This window comes from Atractosteus spatula, chromosome 10, assembly GCF_055471065.1.
Source record: "Atractosteus spatula isolate fAtrSpa1 chromosome 10, fAtrSpa1.hap1, whole genome shotgun sequence".
NCBI lineage: Eukaryota > Metazoa > Chordata > Actinopteri > Semionotiformes > Lepisosteidae > Atractosteus > Atractosteus spatula.
The window spans coordinates 25064465-25087173 of NC_142715.1; the positions used below are offsets into that span (position 1 = coordinate 25064465).

The 22709-nt window shown below is 45.9% G+C and overlaps 2 non-coding genes across 2 annotated transcripts; both read right to left on the minus strand.

Annotated features, from left to right (window-relative positions):
- Positions 1-370: 370 nt before the first annotated feature.
- trnak-uuu (transfer RNA lysine (anticodon UUU)) lies at positions 371-443 on the minus strand. The gene has a single exon. It is a non-coding gene; the product is annotated as a tRNA-Lys (tRNA).
- A 20555-nt stretch (positions 444-20998) lies between these two features.
- LOC148826635 (small nucleolar RNA SNORA17) lies at positions 20999-21132 on the minus strand. The gene has a single exon (XR_016093308.1). It is a non-coding gene; the product is annotated as a small nucleolar RNA SNORA17 (small nucleolar RNA).
- Between the last annotated feature and the right edge of the window lie 1577 nt (positions 21133-22709).

Below are 22709 nucleotides of genomic sequence, written 5' to 3' on the forward strand. Positions count from 1 at the left end.
GGCAGATCTGTGTAGCAATCATACTCGATTTGACTGTGATTCTGAAATACTTCTAGCAAACATATTCAGGTTTCCTTGAACCTTTAATAAAAAAATTACTTTGCGATGTTCCGCAGATGTGCAGTGTGCCTTTCCTCTTGTCGTATTCAAGAGTACTCACTGCGTGTCCTTTACTCTACTGTGATTTCTTTTAATTTATTTACATGGAGTGTGGTGAGAAGATCACCTTGAACATTTTTCGGTTTGTGAAAGGAAACACTAAAGAAAATACAAGTGATGAACATTTAAAATAACCACAGTACAGCTAGAAGAGGGAAAGATAATAGACGATTTAGAATGACATTCAAAATAGATTGAAGAAAAGCACAACCGCCCAAACAGGGACTTGAACCCTGGACCCTCAGATTAAAAGTCTGATGCTCTACCAACTGAGCTATCTGGGCTCTAGAAAAAAATGAAGACACTGCTGGGATCCTCGCAAATCACATGTCTCTTCTTGTGCCGAAGTGCAGTCATACCTGACCCATCTGGAATGACCACTGACAGACTTTATCCAGAAGCGACGGCACAACTCCCAGTAGAATGAGCGAGAAATACAGAATGACACGAGGAGTCAAGGGGCTCCCACAATTCATCTTTCCTCACATTACTGATTTTTTCACTAAGAATTTGACCTTTTCACAATCAGATTTTTTCGCATTTAATAAGATCTTTTAATCAACAACATTTAAGAAAGAAAACAAATGGAACATTTTTTGGAACAATAATAAAAAAAAACTTTCAATGTCTTGGTTGTATAAGTGTGCACACCCTTTATAAAGGGGGTAGCAACTGTGCTGAAATTTAACCATTCACATTCCAGATCATGTACAAAGGTTATTTGCCTTTGCCAGACATCAATTGTATTGATTCTTATTAGTCCTATTTAATATCAGCTGATCACATATAACTAACCAATCTCGGAGAATGTACGTTCAAACTGCAGAGCTGACCCTGAAGAGAAATCCGACCACTGATTGTCACCAAAGAATGTCGTTACAAATAATCTGCGGAGTTGTTTTACATATCCGGCCACCTCTTTCCTTTCTACTTTGCAGTGGGCACAATTCTTTCAGTTTCTTCTCTTGTATTTTCCTTGCTATTTTACTGTCCCTTTCCCCCATGTGGAGATGGATCCACAACCGAAACCCTGTTTGCAGCCTGTGTTTCTGCAGCGTCAGTCTGTATGAGGAGAGGGTGTTAAACAGCTCCAGTGGCGCAGTCGGTCAGCGCGTGGTGCTTATACAGCAATGCACAGCAGAGTCATGCTGAGGTTGTGAGTTTGAGCCTCAACTGGAGCAGTGTGACCTGTGTATTTAGCTACTTGTTAAGGATTCGGCCAGTGAAACCGAAACCAAGTAATGAACCCACTTGCAGGAGCCGATAGAGACAAGTCGTGCTCCAAATACCGTAGACGAAGGAGAGAGCCGAGAGTCCAGGGGAAGCCAGAGATCCAAACTGAGAGAGAGCAACCGAAGCCGAGCCGTAATCAAAAAAACGTAGTAAGAGGGGAGAAACCAAAGTCGGAACCTGAATAGTACGAAGAGGTAGAAGGCATAATGCAACTAAGTAGCTCGAAAGGCCAACCAATACTGAGCGAGGAGGTAGGGAAAGACTAGTGCTTAAATACAAGATGAGACGGAGGTGTTACCAGGTGATTATTTCTTCACATAACCCTTGCAGAAAAAGAAAAATTAGGACCTCATCCTCCCAATGAGTCTCTGCTGCTGCTACTCTAAAGTCTATGGCATAATCCTGTGCAGACCTGCGGCCCTGGCGGATAGATGAGAGGCGGTAGGAGTCTTGTCCAGCTGAGGAACGACAAAAAAAAACCTTTAATTTCTCTAAAAAGAGATAGTCCTGTACCTCAGGAGCCCTGCGATCTAGTAGGACAGTTGCCCAATCCAGAGCACGGCCAGTTAACAGAGAAACTAATGTACGAAGGCAATCTTGTCTTGAGGAGAAAAAAAAAGTTTCCGGATGGAGCCTGAAAACCAGCGCACACTGTGCTAAGAAACCCCGACATCTCATAGGGTTGCCGTCAAACCTGTCAGGTGGTGTAAGTGGAAGAGGTCGAGGAGCGGGTGTAGAAGGTGGCGGGGGCGGAGCCGAAGCGGCAGCTCCAGCGTTACTTTCACTATTACTGGTAGGCGGCACTGCCGACAGGTGCGGTGAAATCTGTTGGACGGACCCTGTAACTGGAGTAAGGCTTGCCAGTATTGATCCAAAACTGAGCGAAATTCCTCTTGTTCTGCTGGGTCCATGTTAAGTGGCTCAGTATTCTGTTAAGGATTCGGCCAGTGAAACCAAAACCAAGTAATGAACCCACTTGCAGGAGCCGATAGACAAGTCGTGATCCAAATACCGTAGACGAAGGAGAGAGCTGAGAGTCCAGGGGAAGCCAGTGATCCAAACAGGGAGAGAGTTGCAAAAGCCAGACCGTAATCCAAAAAACGTAGTAAAAGGGGAGAAACCAAAGTCGGAACCTGAACAGTACGAAGAGGTAGAAGGCGTAGCGCAACTAAGTAGCTCAAAGGGAAAACCAATACTGAGCGAGGAGGTAGGGAAAGACTAGTGCTTAAGTATAAGATGAGACAAAGGTGTGGTGGTGAAAGCGTACACTGACAGGTAGACTAATGAACTAAGACTACGCTTTCTTCTGCCTCTTTCGTTGCCGGGAGGCAGGGATCGTAACATTACCCCCCTCTCTACGGGAGGCTCCCGAAGCCCTAGCGGGACGATTAGGTGAACATTGATGGAAATCCCGGATCAGGTTTGAATCCAGTATACCCTTTTCTGGTACCCATGACCGCTTTACAGTGTAGGCAGGGAGTCCATCAATTACTCGAGGCGGTGGGGGTTTTTGTTGCGGTTTAGACAGAGTGGATCTGCGAAAGGGCTTAAGGAGGGAAACATGGAATGTAGGGTGAATCCTGAGGGTAGGAGGCAAGGCCAGCCGATAAGTTACAGGGGTAACCTGGCAGAGGACACAAAAAGGACCGATGAACCTGAGAGCAAGCTTGCCAGAAGGTTGCTTTAGAGGAAGTTTGCAGGTAGATAACCAGACACATTGTCCACGTCGAAATCTGGGTATGGTTCCATGGTGCTGATCCGCCACGGTCTTCTGCCGAGCTGCAGTGTGAAGAAGGGCGGCTTTAGCCTTCCTCCAGAAGTCCTGCAGGTTTGTGATATACTCCTGAACAGATGGAACTTCTGTGTCCGGCGGGGAGTCCGGGAAGAGAGGAGGCAGAAAACCTAAGGCACACTTGAAGGGTGACATGCCAGTCGAAGGAGGATACAAAGAATGATGTTCATATTCTGCCCATGGAAGCAATGACACCCAGTTTTCTTGGGTAGATGAGATATATGCCCTTAAGTAGGTTAGCAGCTCTTGATTCATACGCTCAGTTTGACCGTTGGCCTGAGGGTGGTAAGCTGAAGTAAGCGAAACTGGGGCTCCCAGTGACTTACAGAAGGCCTTCCAAAATTGTGAAATAAACTGGGGGCCCCTATCTGAAACAATATTTTTAGGGATGCCATGAAGGCGGAAGATATGCAGTACGAACAGGTCTGCTAGTTCCCTAGCCGAAGGCAAGGAAGGTAGGGGAATAAAATGGGCAGATTTAGAGAAACGATCTACTACTGTCATGACTGTCGTGTATCCTTGGCTTGGTGGAAGGTCAGTAATAAAATCAACTGAGAGGTGGGTCCAAGGACGGTTGGGGATAGGTAAGGGTTGAAGAGGGCCTGCCACCCTCATCCGAGAAGACTTAATTCGGGAACAGATAGAGCAGGCCTGGACATACTCCTTGACATCTTTAACCATGGTTGGCCACCAGAAGTCTCTAGAGATTAAATCCAAGGTACGTCAGAAGACAGAAGACAGAAGATCTGACTGGGGTTGAGACAAATAACTTGTCCGGAGGGCACTGAGGAGGTACAGTTTGTCCAGCCAAGGCGTGTCTAGCTACAACTTCTATGTCCCATCTGACAGCTGCCAGGAATTTACCAGAAGGGATGATGGGTTCAGGAAGCAGTTCAGCCTCAGGGGGGTCGTGGATCCGTGAGAGAGCATCAGCTTTGATGTTCTTAGAGCCTGGAGTGTAGGTGATAAGGAAATTAAATCTGGAGAAAAAGAGGGACCATCTGGCCTGGCGAGGACATAGACGTTTGGCCGATTATTAATACTCCAAGTTTTTGTGATCTGTGTATATCAAGAATGGATGATGAGCTCCCTCCAGCCAGTGCCTCCATTCCTCCAATGCTAACTTAATAGCCAGAAGCTCACGGTTACACAACATCATAGTTCATCTGTGCAGGGGATAACTTCTTAGAAAAGAAGGCGCAGGGGTGAAGAATTTGTTTTTCTCCATGACGTTGAGAGAGAACAGGGCCCACACCATGGCCAGAAGCGTCCACCTCAACAACAAAAGGCAAAGAAGGATCAGGGTGTTTCAGGATGAGGGCAGAAGTAAACAGGTGTTTCATGTGCTGAAATGCCTCTTCTGCTTGAGGGGTCCATTTACCTTGTCTGGGTCCTTTGCGAGTTAAACAGGTTATGGGAGCAACCACCGAGCTGAAGTTTAAAATAAACCTCCTATAGAAGTTGGCAAAATCAAGAAACCGTTGTATGTGTTTAAGGTTCTTGGGTGTGGGCCAATCAGTAATTGCGGAGACTTTACTTGAGTCCATTTCCACCCCTTCTGGAGAGATGATGTAACCTAAAAAGTGAATCCTAGAAGCATTAAAAGTGCACTTCTCCAGTTTGACATAAAGTTTATTCTTTATGAGTCGGGAGAGAACTTCTCTGACATGGAGAACATGATCCTGGAAGGTATTAGAGAAAATTAGAATGTCATCAAGGTATACCAAGACAAACCTTTGTAGCAGATCACAAAAAATATCATTAATAAAGGTTTGAAACACTGCTGGGGCATTTACCAAACAAAAAGGCATGACCAAATATTCATAATGTCCATGGGTTGTCATGAATGCTGTCTTCCACTCGTCCCCTTCCCGAATACGGATTAAATTATAAGCCCCTCGTAGATCCAGTTTGATGAAGATCTTGGCCCCATGCACGGACTCAAGCGCTGCCAGAATTATGGGCAAAGGGTACCGGTTCTTAATAGTGATCTCATTAAGGCCACTATAATCAAAACAGGGACGGAGCCCACCATCCTTCTTTTCCACAAAAAAAAACTAGCACAAGCAGGAGAAGTGGATGGGCATATAATTCCAGCCTTCAGAGAATCTTGTATATATATTTTCAGGGCCTCGGATTCCATATTGGAGAGTGGAATATACGACCTTTAGGAGGAATAGTTCCTGGCAAAAGGTCGATGGCACAGTCATAATGTCGGTGGGGTGGGAGAGCCAAGGCCTCTTGCTCATTGAAGGCTTCCTGTAGATCAGAATATTGGGGGGGGGGTATCGTAGGAACACCAGAGGGGGGCGTTTCCATGAGTGCAACTCTTACAACCTTGCAGACGACAGCAACTACCAATACATTGGGGTCCCCAAGTTAAAATTTCTCTACGGGACCATGAAATGTTAGGGTCATTCTGTTGGAGCCAGGGAAAGCCTAGTACAAGGGGATGTGATGGGGTCTCGAGGAGATAAAACCAGATATCTTCCACATGTGTGGCGCCAATTTGCAATCTTATTAATTCAGTTTGCCATCTTATAAGTCCTGGAGACACTGGGGAACCATCAATAGATTGTCCATGAAGAGGAGGAGTCACCTGGGTCAGGGGTAATTTCCAAGCTTGAGCTAAGGAGGCGTCGATGAAGTTCCCTGCTGCCCCCGAGTCAATAAAAGCAAGAAGTGGCGTCTGTTTATTACCCCAAAACAGTGTAGATATAATAGAAAATCCTGAGGAAAACTTAGAGGATTGAGTTAACTCACTCAACACAGGATCTTGAGTAGTAGGGAGGCGCCTCAAAGATGAATGTAAAGCAGGGCAGTCAGCTTTAAAGTGTCCTAATTTTCCACAGAACATATAGTGGCCCTCTCGTCTGCATCTCTCTCTTTCTTCTGGAGTTAACCAGGTGCGGGCAATTTCCATAGATTATTCCGAGTCTAGAGTGTTGGTAGGTGGTGGCCGAGGAACCTCTAGTATCTGTGTCTGAGATCTTTCTATATTCCTCTGACAAATTCTAAACTCTAATTCCAACACCTGGGAAATTACTTCCTCCAAAGTTCTGCCCAACTGTGGTATAGTTACCAGGTGATCCTTTATTTCTTCACATAACCCTTGCAGAAAAAGAAAAATTAGGACCTCATCCTCCCAGTGAGTCTCTGCTGCTGCTACTCGAAAGTTTATGGCATAATCCTGGGCAGACCTGCGGCCCTGGCGGATAGATGAGACGAAGGAGAGAGCTGAGAGTCCAGGGGAAGCCAGAGATCCAAACTGAGAAAGAGCAACCGAAGCCGAGCCGTAATCCAAAAAATGTAGTAAAAGTGGAGAAACCAAAGTCAGAACCAGAACAGTACGAAGAGGTAGAAGGCGTAGCGCAACTAAGTAGCTCGAAAGGAAAACCAATACTGAGCGAGGAGGTAGGGAAAGACTAGTGCTTAAATACAAGATGAGACGGAGGTGTGGTGGTGAAAGCGTACACTGATAGGTAGACTAATGAACTAAGACTACGCCTTCTTCTGCCTCTTTCGTTGCCGGGAGGCAGGGATCGTAACACATGGTTCTAGTGTAATACTGCTACTACAGCTACTACTACTGCTGCCACTGACACAACTGCAACTAATAAAATTTTACAGCTACTGCTACTGCTACTACTAATGTTTCTAAAGCTACTAGTAGTACTGTTACTGCTACTAATACTGCTGCCACTGACACAACTGCTAATACCACTACTACGACCATGACTTCAGATTCTAATACTAATTCTGATACTAATACTCCTGCTACTATACCTGCTGTCATTACTACTAATAGTGATAAAAACAGAGCACTCACAGCTCTGTAGACATTGGTCTGGACTCTAGAAAGTGATTCCATTTGCAAGCAGCTCTGGACCTAAACACCTGTTGATGGGTCACTTCTATCAGACACAACATTGGAGCCCAAGCCCACCTACAAACACATTCACACACAGAGAGATACAGTATACACCTACACACAGCGATGGTGCGCTGCTGATGCTCACTGACCGGCTAGTTAGTGTTGGATTTAACTAGCAAAGTTTATGCACAGGAGAAAAGATGACTGTGGGTCCCAACAAGTCAGGAAGAGGACCGGTTCGTTCCTGATGAAGAGCTAGCTCTGAATAGTGATTCAGCTGTCCACAGTTCTGACCTGTTCACGAGGCTTGCTGCTGGTGCTAACCTCGGGTGGATCCTCTGGTTACTCTCTGGCAACCTCCGCTCTAGACTCTTAGAACAAAGGAAAGTTCTGGCACTCGGACACACTGGCCGTTCCGTGGTTGTCCGGGCTGAGTCTCAGGATGGTCAGGAGGCGTGCTGCGAGAATGTCCTGCCCTTGGGAGCCTTCTGCTCCTGGGCCGTCCTGCCATGGAATTCTCCTTTGAATTCCCTTTAGAATTGTCCACAATTCTTCCACTGAATCTTCCTGAATCTTACTGAATCTCTCAGGCTCTCTGTGTTGCCTGTTTTTACCTGGAGGAACCTTAGCTCATTGATTGGCTGAAAGTTCCATGGGCATCAGAGTCCCACGTGAGATATAAGTCACTTACTCCTGACACTTAGGAATGCAGTCCAGATGTCCAACTGGCACTCCCTAGACAGATAGGCACCAATGGATGACCATTGATCATGATAGCCAGGCTTAGCTAAGTGCATCCCCCTTTGGGAGCTGTCCTAGGAAACCTTATCAAAGGAACCTTAAATCAGCCTGCATGAATAGTTTCTCTGTGGCTGCACCACAGAGATGAACAGAGAAATGGGGCCTCATTTGGGAAAGCTCAGAACACTTAATTCTTTCTTATTAATAAGCCTCGCCGCTACACACCATACACATTTATACACACAATCAGACACATACATGCACAAATACAAACTAGCACACATTCACAGACACACACATACTGTAGACACTACACTCAGAGATACACACCCACACACTGATACGCACACATTTACAGAATCACACATAGACAGTACACATACTCACAGACACAAACTCACACACTGATGGACATCACATACACTCTTACCTACAGTTACACTATAACAAACACTAACAAAAAATACCACTAATATTACAACAGTAACACTATCACTATGACTTACACTATCATTATTACTAACTATAACACAAAGTTACTACTACACTACTAATACTAATAATAACAGTAATAATTCAGGTGGGTAGCTGCGTCAGCATGCGTAGGCTGCAAAGGAACAAGTAATAGGTTTTATTCCATGCTGAAAAAAAGAAGAAAGAGAGAAAGAGAGAGTGTGACACCTGAAGAAGGCTCCACGGCCGAAATGTTGTGTTCTCTTTCTTCTTTTTTTCAGCATGGAATAAAACCTATTACTTGTTCCATAACAGTAATAATATCACTAAAACTAACATGACTACTAGTGTAAATAGTCTAACAGTATATCCATAATAAGCACTAATATTAACATGAATACTAGCATTAATATTAAAACTACCAGTTGTACTCTCACTAATATTAACATGAATATACTAGTATTAGTATTAGTAGCTGTCTGTGACGTCACACCGCTCTTTGTGATGAAGGCGAGACACCTAGCTGGGCACAGTGACTTGGCGCGTGTCGCCGTGGTTACCATACTTATGATTTGTAAACAAATGGGAAATGCATTTTAACTGTTACTTAAACAAATTTATCAACTTGGAATATAATTCTCTAGCTCTAGGATTAAATTCATAATTAATAATTTGAATAACCATTCTTTAATTTCGGATTGAACATTATTAACACTAAACGCACTATGGTACTGTAATTGATCGATAACTGAGGCGGTATTGACCGTTTTCTAGATATTTAAAACAGGGTCAAGAACGGGAAAAGAATCAGTACTCACCAGTCGATGAAGTTAATCGTTTATTCTACGGTTCTTCAGTTGAATTAATAGGTTGTCGATAGATAAGTGATCAATAACTCTCCGCAGTGCGCTCCGTGCACCTCCCGCGGTCCCGCTCGCTGATCCCGGCACTCTGGCTGGTGTCTCTGACGTCACAGTGCTCTTTCTGACATATACAGATGCAGCCATTCAAAACAAGTGGGCGGTACCGCATTATTTTGCGGAGAGCTTTACGCAGTCTACCGCGAGTTACTGTAAATTCTCCTATAATACCGCAACAAAATAATAGTATCCGGAATTTCCGCAAGGTGGAGCTAATGAAGCTCCACCTCTCATGTTTGAGCTGTCGCCATCAAAGTCTTTAACGAAGATATTACTAATAGTATTAATAATGAATGACCTTGGACAAGCTGTAAACTCAAAGTATTGCCCTGGTCCACATTCTTTTTTTCATTGACCGTTTTTGTAAAAGTAACACCACAGCATTTCGCAATCACACATTTGTTTCCAATCATACAAAGTACAGTAATTTTTGAGAATCGATTCACCATACCTTTCACATGCTCATAAAAGAGATTGATTTAGGAACATAACATATTACTGTATGCAAACTGTACTGTATACAGTATGTATATGTATATTTAATGTCTTAACTGTGCCCGTTTAAGTATTGAATATTTATATGGAATTTTACCACTGAAGGGAAATCTAAGTACTTGAGCATAAAAAGAATAGGAGCATACTGTAACACGTGTGAAGGCCATAAACGATATTAATTTTGGAATTAAAAGGGAATATAATATGGAATCGCGTATCTAAAGAAATTAATAACGATATAATTATATTCATGTACCGCAACACAAGAATAGTACACGCTGTACATTGTCTGTTGATAATGTTTCTGTAGTGCTTTTTCAGCACCCTGTATGTGACCTTGCTGGTGGCGCTGTGGGTTAGGCTCCTGACTTCCCGGTTATAATGTCTGTGATCAAATCCCACTGAAGTCATGACTCTTCCTTTTTAACAAACATTTCTTTGAAAAAATGAAACGTTTCCCTGGGTCAGAGATTAAATAAAACCTCACTCGCACCAAACAAATTTATATTTCTAAATATAAATATTTCAAAATATCACAACATGATCGAATTTAAGTCATTTTAATAACAATAAATAGTCACCTAGTGGTAGTGGTAAAATTCCATATAAATTTTCAATGCTAAAAAGGGCACAGTAAAGACATTTACTGTAAATCTTTCTACGACCGACCAACGGACCACGAGTGCCCCTGTCGGTCAACCAATCACGTACCGCGGTGTTTTGCATCAATTACCTCCGGCACTTTGAATGGCTGCATCTGTATAACATCTCCAAAAAAAAACACACCTGGCTTTGAAGAGAGGCGATTCATAACAGCTAGAGAAGGTGTAATATTTGTGTGCGTCAGCAGTGAAACTGCATGTTGATTGATGGAGGGCTGAGCGGGGAATAACGGTTGCTCAGGGTCACAGGTCATAGTGAATTTAGGAGCTAACTGGTTCGGAGTTACAGGTTAAATAACAAAGAGTTTGTTCGAGTGTCACATCTTCGTCCTGGGTTCTTAATTTTTACACTATACGTGTAGGAGAAACAAGACAGTGTGTGTGTGTGCCCAGGTAAATCTGGGCTAAAAGAGAGGGGGCTTAGCCCTCTTACATTTGCTAGTTCAAAGTTGTACAACCCATTTGTATCTGTTAGGCCCTGGTGAATTGCTGCGAAATGCTGAAATAACCTTTCGGCTCCTTGGTTGTCATTTCGTCAAACGTGCGTTTGGTACAAGAGTACATGAAGGCACCGGAAATACATTGGGAACAAATGACCGGTGGCTCAAGACCTCTATGAAGTAGGGGAGCGTGCAAAAAGAGGTTGTTTCCACATGGTCTCGAACCAGGGACCTTTCGCGTGTTAGACGAACGTGATAGCCACTACACTACAGAAACCTACAAGGGATGCAGCTAGTGTCTCACTTGCGTTTCGGGCTGAGAAAGGGACGCGTCACTTTAGGTAGGGGGCGCTGGAGAGAGGAACAAAGGGCGCGATGAAACAAAATGCTGAAACCCAGGATCGAACCAGGGACCTTTAAATCTTCAGTCTAACACTCTCCCAACTGAGCTATTTCAACGGTGTGCAGAGCCCACAGCCACCTGCTCCAGCCTTCCTGTGTTGCGGCATGAGCGCACCAAGAGTAGCGGGAGAGTGTTGCAGGAACGTCACTCAGAAGGAAAGCCACCCAGGTGCGCCCTTTGACCTCTGTCCAGCGCATCTTCCTCGCATGGACTCCTGCCTGCGACGGGCAGGAAACAATTAGCAAGAACAGAACAACACCCCATGGGTGTCTCATGACCACACCTTAGGTTGTGACACGTGCAGGTGTGAGGGGTTGCCGGGCTACTTTGGAGCAGAGCTTGGGCGGAGGGGGGGCGGGAAAGCAGACAAAGAGGTGACACCTCAAGGTCTGCACGATCACAGCTCTCCGCCGCCCCAGGCTTCCGCTCGATAAGCTACTGGACACACCCGCCCCTACTCACACAGACCGTGGAAAAGCCCCCGAGTGGGAGGGCTCTCTCTTCCTCCCAGGAGCTCTTGGACACGACGCACAGACAGAGCGCGGGGAGCCGCCGCCTGCAAACACGGCTCCAGGCAGGACTCCACTACGCAGGAGCCGCAGAGCAGAGGAGATGGGGGCAGCTTAGCTCCTGTGCAAAGACCTGAACTGTTGTTGCTGCGGACGTCTTTTTCTGTTCTCGGGGTAGGAGTGAATGTTGAGTTGCCCTTAGAAATGAAGCAGAGCACTTCAACAGCACGGGTGTGTGTGTGTCCGTGCGCCCTGGTGATTCTGGGAGACAGAGCGAACCTGGGCTAAAAGAGAGGGGGCTTAGCCCTCTTCCATTTGCTAGTTCAAGGTTGTACAACCCATTTGTATCTGCTAGGCGGCGCAGTCGTCGTGCACAAAGAACGCTTTGAAAAGCGTCAAAGGCAAGTCATTCCGAGTTGGTCGTTTGTGTTTTCGAAATTCTGAATTGCTGCGAAATGCTGAAATGTTCTCACTGCTCCTCGGTTGTTATTTCTGCTCCGTAAAGGAATCACAGCACGCGTCGCCTTCCAGCACGCTGGGTCGGGACACGATGCCGGGGGTCGGAAAGTGCGATGTCTTCCTCGTTAGTATAGTGGCAAGTATCCCCGCCTGTCACGCGGGAGACCGGCGTTCAATTCCCCGATGGGGAGTAGCTTTTCTTTTACCTCCTGAGAGAAAGGACTGCCTTTCACTTCTCTGTGTCTTCTTTCACAGCACCGTGCACCTTTTCATTCATCTCGCTTTCAGAGCCTCTGCACGGCACACAATTCGACATCAGGAACCACATTGAAGTGAAAGCAGGAAGCGCTGCGACATGCACTATGCAGATCCCGCCACACTAAGAGGTGAGTGGGTCTGTTCAATCACAGCGCTAGGCGAATCAGTGTGCGTGGCGACAAAAGAAGCCAGTTTGTTTCCGCCCGGATTCAAACCAAGGACTTTTCTTGTGTGAAGCGAATGTGATAACCACTACACTACGGAAACGGTGGTAAGATGTTCCCAGCGGCCTAGTGCTGAGCTTAGTCAATGCGATTCAGCTGCTTCCAGTGCCTTTATTGGAGTGCGCTGATGGACCGTGCTCTCTCTCCAGAGACCAGCACGCCTGTCATGGACAGAGCAGGAAAGGCGGCGCCACATTCTACAGCCCTCTCCACGCAATCGACGAAATCGGTCTACTGAAGTGGAGAAAATCGCCTCTCCAGAAAGTGCAAATATCATCTTGGAGAGTATAAATCCTATTGCCAAAGGTCAGCCCTGTCTACCAGAGTAACCCTCCCAACTCCTGCACCGATGATCAGCTCGTCTCACACGCGAGAAGTCTTCGGTTGGAAACAAGCGCCCCCTCTTCTCGCACGTTTTGTACATTCGAGTGGTTTTAATACGGCTCCTTCGTACGGTGCTGATCTTTTGGAAAGCAGGAGGCAAAACTGACACCTTCCCATACCGGGAGTATGGAGTTTTCAACCCGGGCAGCCTGGGTGAAAACCAGGAATCCTAACCGCTAGACCATATGGCAGCGAACAGCCATGCTGTTCCCGGCATCATGCAAGCAAACTACATAAATATGAGAAAACACGCAAGAGAGTTGTCACTCAGAGTGTCGAAGGGTCGATGTACACTGGGGCTCAGTTGAAATGCAACGTCAGGACTTTTCCGAATTATGTCACACGAAGAGAGCACAGCCTTTTCCGCCCTGCCACGTGTGTATCGGTAACTCGCCGTGATCGTATAGGGGTCAGTACTTTGCGTTGTGGCCGTCGTGATGTACCCCGGTCTCCCGCGTGACAGGTGGGGATACTTGCCACTATACTAACGAGGAAGACATCGCTCTCTGCTTAGTGTGCAAAACACTTACTTGCAGCATTGTGGGTGCTGTGGTTTAAATGCTATTGGTTTGTGAACAGAATACCCCTATCCCAGTGCATTGTGCCACATTAAATAAACGCACGAGAAAAATAGATTCAGAACGCAAAGCTGTGTCAATGTTCTGTGTAAAAAATCGGTTTGAACATCATGGGAGCTGTTTTTAATAAGCTGCTGAGTAAAGAATATTTTAATCTTCCTGCTGTCAGTAGTATTGTGAATATAGTTGACTCTTACCTGAATGAAAACAGGACATAAAGGAAGGGTTTCAGAATTCTGACAAAGCTTTATTCCCGTGCTTACAGTCTGAGTAATTGGAGACTGCGCTATTCTTTTGCCTATGGTCATATACGCGTTTTTTGCATGAAGCCGTATTGAACAGTATTTCTCGCGTTGGGAACTTGTGTATACAGCGGCCCCCCGGGTTCCAGTTAGTGCGTAATTACGCATCGATGAAAAAACTGAGGTTTAAAAAAAGATAATTAGCTCACTGACACTTTGCTGTAGAGGCTGTGGAAATATCCACATGTTGTGGTCTTTAAAATGCATTTGGTTTGAAGGCGTTCTGTGCTTCCGTTGCTTCCGTTGCGAAGATATGGACAAAAGAATATTCGTGCTTGGTCAAAAAAATGAAAAAGTAAAGGCTGAGAAAGCATTCACAATGTATTTTATACACAAAGCAAGTATTCTCGCGATTCTAAGAGGTTTCGTGTAAACGCTACAGGCGTGCCAAAATTGTTTTCGAACTTCAAGCTAACTTTAGCCCGGTCTGGTACCAAAGGTCACGTAGCTTAAAATCCCAGTCATGTTTTTTTTCCTATCTTGTGGTACATAAGATACCATTTCGGACTATCACAAAGGGCTTGATTTCGTTAAATGCATGTATTAATTTCCTTTCTGGAAAACTTGTATTTCAAGAAATTCACACAGCTTGCGAGAAATGAAATTCCATTCTTGATTATTAGTGCAGAAGAAATATTGCCAGCTGGCAAAAAAATATTTTTTTAACGGCAAAGTTGTGATGTAAGACACGGACCCACCATTCCGTCTGTGTGGCGTGTTAGTTTGTTAACTGAGAGGTTGGTGGTTCGAGTCCACCCGGGGACGGGTTTCTTATGTGATGTAAACATTGTCTTCGCAAAGGTCGATTGGATTTTTCAGCGAAACCTTTACCATTTTAATATTTGCAGGAAATGCGAGTGCTTAACACGTGTCAGAATCACCGGGAAATGTCCAATTACTGTATGCCTAACATCGCAACTCCCCAGAAAACCAAATTCACCCAAGAAAAAGTCGAGTCGTCATTTATAAATTTTGCTGTTGAAAATAAGCCTTGTGGTTTTCAATGTTGTGATCCTTTTCCCCCAGTGTCACCCAAATTGATACACTGTGCTTTGGCAATTCTTCAGGCGATGTTGTTTAGAGGAGCTCAGTTGAATTAGTTTGCGTATATAAAGTATTTATTTTCCCTTTAATCCTTTAAAACATATTACATTTTCAAAACATTGTATCTTTCTTCCTACTAATTGTAGCGGCAATGCTTGTTAATAAGACAGAATTAAGTGTTGCTGTGCTTTACCAAATGAGGCCCCATCTCTCTCTTCATCTCTGTGGTGCAGCCACAGAGAAACTATTCATGCAGGCTGATTTAAAGATGTTTTCTTTTGATAAGGGACAGCTCCCAAATGGGGATGCACTTAGCTAAGCCTGGCTATCATGATCAATGGTCATCCATTGGCGCCTATCTGTCTAGGGAGTGCCAGATGGACATCTGGACTGCATTCCTGTCAGGAGTAAGTGACTCATATCTCACCTTGATCAACCAATCAGGGACTGGTAGGGCCGAGTAACCCACGTGGGACTCTGATGCCCATGAAACTTTCATCCAATAAACGAGCTGAAGTTCCTACAGGTAAAAACAGGCAACACAGAGCTCCAAGACTATTCTAAAGGGAATTCAAAGGAGAATTCCAGGGCTGTGAGACAATTCCAGGGCGGGACGGCCCGGGAGCAGAAAGGCTCCCAAGGGCAGAACATTCTCGCAGCGCGCCTCCTGACCATCCTGAGACTCAGCCCGGACAACCACGGAACGGCCAGTGTGTCCGAGTGCCAGAACTTTGCTTTGTTCTAAGAGTCGAGAGCGGAGGTTGCCAGAGAGTAACCAAAGGATCCACCCGAGGTTAGCACCAGCAGCAAGCCTCGTGAACAGGTCGGAACTGTGGACAGCTGAATCACTATTCAGAACTATTGCTTCATCAGGAACGAACTGGTCTTCTTCCTGACCTGCTGGGACCCACAGTCATCTTTTCTCCTGTGCACAAACTTCGCTAGTTTCAGCCAAAAGTAATTAGCCGGTCTTCAGAGAGCATCAGCAGCGCAACGTCGCAAGCCGCACACCACAGCCATGCACGGAGCCATTGAGCCCGCAGGAGACCTAAATCCCCAGAGATTGGATGAGTATTCAACTTCACTGCATTACTGCTCGAGAATTCAATTGTTATCCCAACCAGTTGATATCAATTTAACTCCTAAGAGTTATGTACTTGTTTTGTGTATCTAATGTAGAAGTTGTAAACAAGTTCAATTACGAAACGGTCTAAATGAATGATATACTGAACGTATGTCCTCTTGATATGTGTAACTGTAACTGAATGAATATATATCTTTTGTATTCTGATAACCTTTACGATAAGATCTGTTAGGTTTACATGCATATTCCATATATTAATAAATGTATCCTCGTGTATTAGTACCTGTGTGTGCGTTTTTTGAGTTATATCGCATGGTTGGATTCTAAGACCATTAAAAGAATCAATTTTGTGATTTACTGCCACAATTAATAATTGTCCCAGTAAATGCCCAAACCCCTACAGAACTGGTGCCTCGTGAGAGCACACTACAACAGTGTGTGATCTCCTGTCCCAGCCTGAGGAGCAGACAGCGAGCCTCTCTCTCAATAATAATAATACAGTGTGTCATTTCCTACCCCAACCAGAGGAACAGACAGTGAGCATGTCTCTCAACAATAATATGAATAAACTGTGTGATCTCCTGTCCCAGCCTGAGGAACAGACAGTCAGCCCGTCTCTCAATAATAATAATACTGTTACGATCCCTGCCTCCCGGCAACGGAAGAGGCAGAAGTAGGCGTAGCCCTACTCCATCAGTTTTCCTATTCACCACCACACCCCTGTCTCATCCTACTTAAACACCTGTCTTTCCCTACCTCCTTGCTCAGTATTGGTTTCCCTTTCGAGCGTCCTGGTTGTGCTACTCCTTCTTCTACCTAGTGTTCTTCTTGGCTTTCGGTTTACGGTTTTTCCCCTTTTGACTACAGCTTTTCGGATCATGGCTTGGCTTCGTTACTCACGCTCTGTTTTGGATCTCTGGCTTCCCCTGGACTATCGGATTGCTCTATTGTCTACGATTTCGGATCACGCTTTGGCTTCGGTAACTCGTTCCTTGGACTACGGCTTTCTTTGGATCACAGCTAGGCTTTGTCAGCTCCTGCAAGTGGGTTCTCTCACTGGTTTCGGTTTCTCTTACCGAATCCGTAACATATACGGTGTGTGATCTCCTGTCCCAACCTGAGGAACAGACAGGAGTGAGCCAGTCTCTCAATAATAATAATACAGTGTGTGAGTTCCTTTCCCAGCCTGAGGAAAAGACAGTGAGCCTGTCTCTCAATAATAATAATACAGTGTGTGACTTCCTGTCCTAGCCTGAGGAACAGACAGTGAGCCTGTATCTCAATAATAATAATACAGTGTGTCATTTCCTGCCCCCGCCAGAGGAATAGACAGTGAGCATGTCTCTCAACAATAATATTAATAAACTGTGTGATCTCCTGTCCCAGCATGAGGAACAGACAGTGAGCTTGTCTCTCAATAATAATACAGAGTGTGATCTTCTGTCCCAGTCTGGGGAACAGAAAGTGAGCCTGTCTCTCAGTTATAATAATATAGTATGTGATCCACTGTCCCAGCCTGAGGAACAGACAGGAGTGAGCCTGTCTCTCAATAATAATACAGTGTGTGATCTCCTGTCCCAACCTGAGGAACAGACAGGAGTGAGACAGTCTCTCTATAATAATAAAGCAGATTATGATCTCCTGTCCCAGCTTAAGGAACAGTCAGGAAAGAGCAGGTCTCTCGATAATAATAATACAGTGTGTGATCTCCTGTCCCAGCCTGAGGAACAGGCAGTGAGCCTGTCTCGCAATAATAATAATACAGTGTGTGGCTTCCTGTCCTAGCCTGAGGAACAGACAGTGAGCCTGTCTCTCAATAATAATAATACAGTGTGTGACCTCCTGTCCCAGCCTGAGGAACAGTGAGCCTGTCTCTCAATAATAAAAATATAGTGTGTGACCTCCTCTCCCAGCCTGAGGAACAGTAAGCCTGTCTCTCTATAATAATAATACAGTGTGTCATCTCCTGTCCCACCCTGAGGAACAGTGAGCCTGTCTCTCAATAATAAAAATACAGTGTGTGATCTCCTGTCCCAGCCTGAGGAACAGACAGTGAGCCTGTCTCTCAATAATAATAATACAGTGTGTGACCTCCTGTCCCAGCCTGAGGAACAGTGAGCCTGTCTCTCAATAATAAAAATACAGTGTGTGACCTCCTCTCCCAGCCTGAGGAACAGTTAGCCTGTCTCTCAATAATAATAATACAGTGTGTCATCTCCTGTCCCACCCTGAGGAACAGTGAGCCAGTCTCTCAATAATAATAATAATAATAATAATAATAATAATAATAATACAGTTGTAGTGTGCTCTCACGAGGCACCAGTTCTGTAGGGTTTGGGCATTTACTGGGACAATTATTAATTGTAGCAGTAAAACATAAAATGATTATTTGAATGGCCTTAGAATCCAACCATGCGATATAACTCAAACAACGCATACACACAGGTACTAATACATGAGGAAATATTTATTAATACATAAAATATGCATGTAAACCTAACAGATCTTATCGAGAGGGTTATCACAATACAAAAGGTATATATTCAATCAGTTACGAAGAGTTACATATATCAAGAGGACATATGTTCAGTATATCATTCATTTAGACCGTTTCGTAATTGAACTTGGTTATAACTTCTACATTAGATACTCAAAACAAGTACATAACTCTTAGGAATTAAATTGATATCAACTGGTTGGAATAACAATTGAATTCTCGAGCTGTGATGCAGTGAAGTTGAATGTTCATCCAATCTCTGGGGATGCAGATCTCCTGCGGGCTCTCTGGCTTCGTGCCAGGCTGTGCTGTGTGGCTTGCGACGGTGCGCTGCTGATGCTCACTGACCGGCTAGTTGGTGTTGGCTTTAACTAGCAAAGTTTGTGCACAGGAGAATAGATGAGTGTGGGTCCCAGCAGGTGAGGAAGAAAACCGGTTCGTTCCTGATGAAGCGCTAGTTCTGAATAGTGATTCAGCTGTCCACAGTCTGACCTGTTCACGAGGCTTGCTGCTGATGCTAACCTCGGGTGGATCCTCTGGTTACTCTCTGGCGACCTCCGCTCTAGACTCTTAGAACAGATGAAAGTTCTGGCACTCGGACACACTGGCCGTTCCGTGGTGGTCCGGGCTGAGTCTCAGATGGGGCCTCATTTGGTAAAGCACAGCAACACTTAATTCTGTCTTATTAACAAGCATTGCTGCTACACTGTAGTCTGCATTATTTAGGCTGATTATTGAGGTTAGCCTTTATTTTGTCATGGGGGCCTCGGTACTGTATGCTAATTCTCAAGACAGATTCACCTGTTTTCTGATTGCTTGGTTCTGGACCAGGGCAGACATGTCAAATAGTGAATGGCTGTACCTCTATCGCATCCGTGCTCAATGAATGAAATCAGTAAGAAATGAATATATGCGTAGTTATACGAAAAACCAGTGGTGGATCAGACAAGATCGGGTGTGTTCAGGGTGGTGTGGCCGTAAGTGAAAGCAGTGGTGTCTGACTCACTACTTGAAGCTGTGTGTGGCTGGGGCTCCGTGTCCCCTGAGCGGGACTGATGGATTGTTCGTGTGCAACTCATTGGAAACGAGCTTCTTTCCAAATCGCATTGCGTGCCTGGATGATGGCGAATGTGCTCCCTTGTGTTGGCTTGTCCTGCACTGGAGGAGCACAAGGCAAGTCTTCACAAGACAAAAACCTCCAGTACACAGCACTCTGAAAACACACTAGAGGTTTTTGTCTTGTGAAGACTTGCCTTGTGCTCCTCCGTGCAGTTTGTTTGTCCTCCTCCAGTGTGGGACAAGTTCCAAAGCAGGCACACAGGACTGCACCCAGCGTTCTAAGTGCCATGAGAACACCGGGGGAGGGAAAGGGCTAGATAAAGCTGAACAAAAGCATTCAGTAGCCGCCCGCCTGGCCAGGCTTGAACAAACTTTATTAGGACAGGGACAACCACTCCCCAAGGCTGCCGGAAGCGTGAATGAGCTGATACTCTCCACTGGAGGAGGTGGAGACCCGCCCCCTCGCCCTCCCTCAGTCTATCTGATTGAGCGGAAGGGTTCCTGCCTGGATGAGGTCAGCCACTCCCAAGCGAGTGCTGACTCCACCCCTGAAGTCACAGAGCAGGCAGTAAAACACAGAGGAAAAACAAGAAGCTTTTACCTCAAGGCTGCCATGGGAGATGTCTTACCCAGTGAGACACTGATTGACACTGAGGTTGAAAGGTGTTTGATGTCACACAGCAAGCTCAAACGGGTTGAAAAAGAAAAGGGCATGCAACTCAGAGAGGAACCTTTGGTGGATCACCAGAAAGGCAAAGTGTGGAAACAGGTCAAGGCTCCTAAGCCTTCTGTACAGAAGGAAAGGGGGGCCAAGAGGCAGACTGTGCTCACACAGTGCCCACCGAACACAGAAGCCTATGTGGAGATTCCTTCTGTTCCCTCTGGACAAGAAATAAAAATATTTTCTTGTTCCCCGGATATACAGGGAAGTCGTGTCCCGGCTGAGGTCACAACAGCCTCCATGCCACAGGAGCGGTGCTCCAAGCAGCCGCCTGATCCACCAGGTAAAGCACACCCCTTTTACATCCCTAAAGAGGAGCAGATCTCCCCACCTGGCGATGAGAAGGAGCTTTCCCTGTGCATCCTGGCACCCAAGAGGGGTCAGGACCACCACCCTGCAGTGGTGGAAGGGATCCAGATGGCAGGAGAGCAGGTTGGTGATGTAGCCCTCACCCTTAGCCCTGAGAGGTCCTCTATTAGTAACGATCTGCTTGAGCAGCTGTCGCAGGGCCACCGCCAGGTGTCCCTGGTGCAACATTCACAGGTTAGACAGGAGGTCCAGCTGGACGCTGAGACTACTGCGCTGTGGACACACCTGATCCCAGATGCCGATTCCCTCTGCTGTGACCCAGGGAACCTGCAGTCAGGTAACATTATTTCTCACAACTACCAGGTAGTGAGTGAGACTGACCTGATTGTTCCTGCCTCAATGGCAGGGTTGCCAACACACCCAGTCCCCAGGAAGGGACAGGGAATGAAAGCCGAGCCGGTTTTCTCACAGCCACCAGCTCAGTCTGTCAGTCTGAGTCTGACCAACAGTGGTTCACCCAGACTGGAGCTGGATGGTCAAGCCACCCGCCTGCCAGTGCAGGACATCGCAAAGAGGGGTGTCAGAATCCCCGCCCGCACTGACATGGGCCTGGTGAGTGATAGTGAGTTCAAAGACAGTGAACTAGCTATCCCAGTGCTGGGGCAGCTCCCTGAACCCCTAGCGAGGGAAGGGGGGGAGTAAACAGGTGTCCTACACCTACCCCCAGCGAACGACTGTAAACATGCCGATAGAGGGATTCCTCAATCAGGAGGTGTGCAGGGTGGACCGGAACAGTGAGAATGGGGTAACAATCCCAGATCACTCAGGTGCTCCAGATGACCACTCAGCCGAGGGTCAGGCATGCTCCACCACTGCACCGCCCCCTGCAGGGTTCCTAGAGCACAGGCATGAACAAATCGAAAAAGCAGATGCGCTGGAAACGGAGGAGCAGCATCAGCCGCTGCGTCAGATCTCCCCAGATTTCCAGGATGGTGGTGCCCAAGATGCCACAAGGCATACTGAGAAAGACACCATGTACACGCTGCGCCAGCTTAGAAAGGCAACAGTCACTCAGAAGGAGATGACTGGGATCAGCCACCCGAAAAGACTTTTGGGAGGACTGATTGCTGCCGCCACTGTTGCACGTTTGCTTTTTCTGGTAGGATTGTGTGCTACTGGCACTCTCCCCCTGACTGCCCCAAGAAGGCAGGGGTCAGAGATGCCAGAGGGTAGTGACAGACTGTATCGACAGCAGCAAAAGTTGGAAAGCTTAGGAAAAATCCTACAGGCAACTTCCTATGCAACAGGGTTAAACCTTATTCCCCAACCAGTGGACATGATTGTTGGTGTTATACAGAGGGTTTATGCTTGTGTGCAACAGGCCAGAATGTTGACACAAGACCTGTTAAGGGAGCTTAGTGCCACTGTAGCCAATCTAACCATGGCACAATTCCTAAACCCACTTGATTCCACTCTTCTCAGTAGAGGAGTATGTGACATTCACCCCATCGTTCATAGCTCACCCAGAAGGCAAACCAAGATTGAATTCGGTTCCAAATCTTGAGATGGGTATGGCTATCCATTGGCTGTGTCTAAACAATTCACCAATGAAGGGTGTAAAGCTACTAATGGGCAGAGGGAGGTTAATGAACCCCATGAAGAGCAGGTGGGAAGTAAATTGCTGGTCTGCACACCACATTTAACTGTCACTATGACTTGTGACAGGCATGATACAGCTACCGCAATGCAGCTACCTAATCAAACAGTTTTCCTGCAAGTTCCCGAGAAGGCCATAGTACAGCTTGAACTTAACACTGTACGGTCTAGAACCAGACAATATAAGACCAAACTTGAGGTCGTGGATGCCTTCAGGTGCCACACTATTGAATTGGATGGAAATTTAATGGAAATTGGATGGTTCCTTTAATGGAACAAACCTCCAAACCACCCTAGCAGATACCTAACACAGGTGTTGTGGTTTATCGGGGGGCTGGGAACAGGAACTGTTGTTATTGTAACACTACTGCCGGGTAGCTGGATCATGACTGGATGTACTCTGAATGCTGTACACTCACATCAAGATGTACTCCGGGTAGCACGAATGAGTCA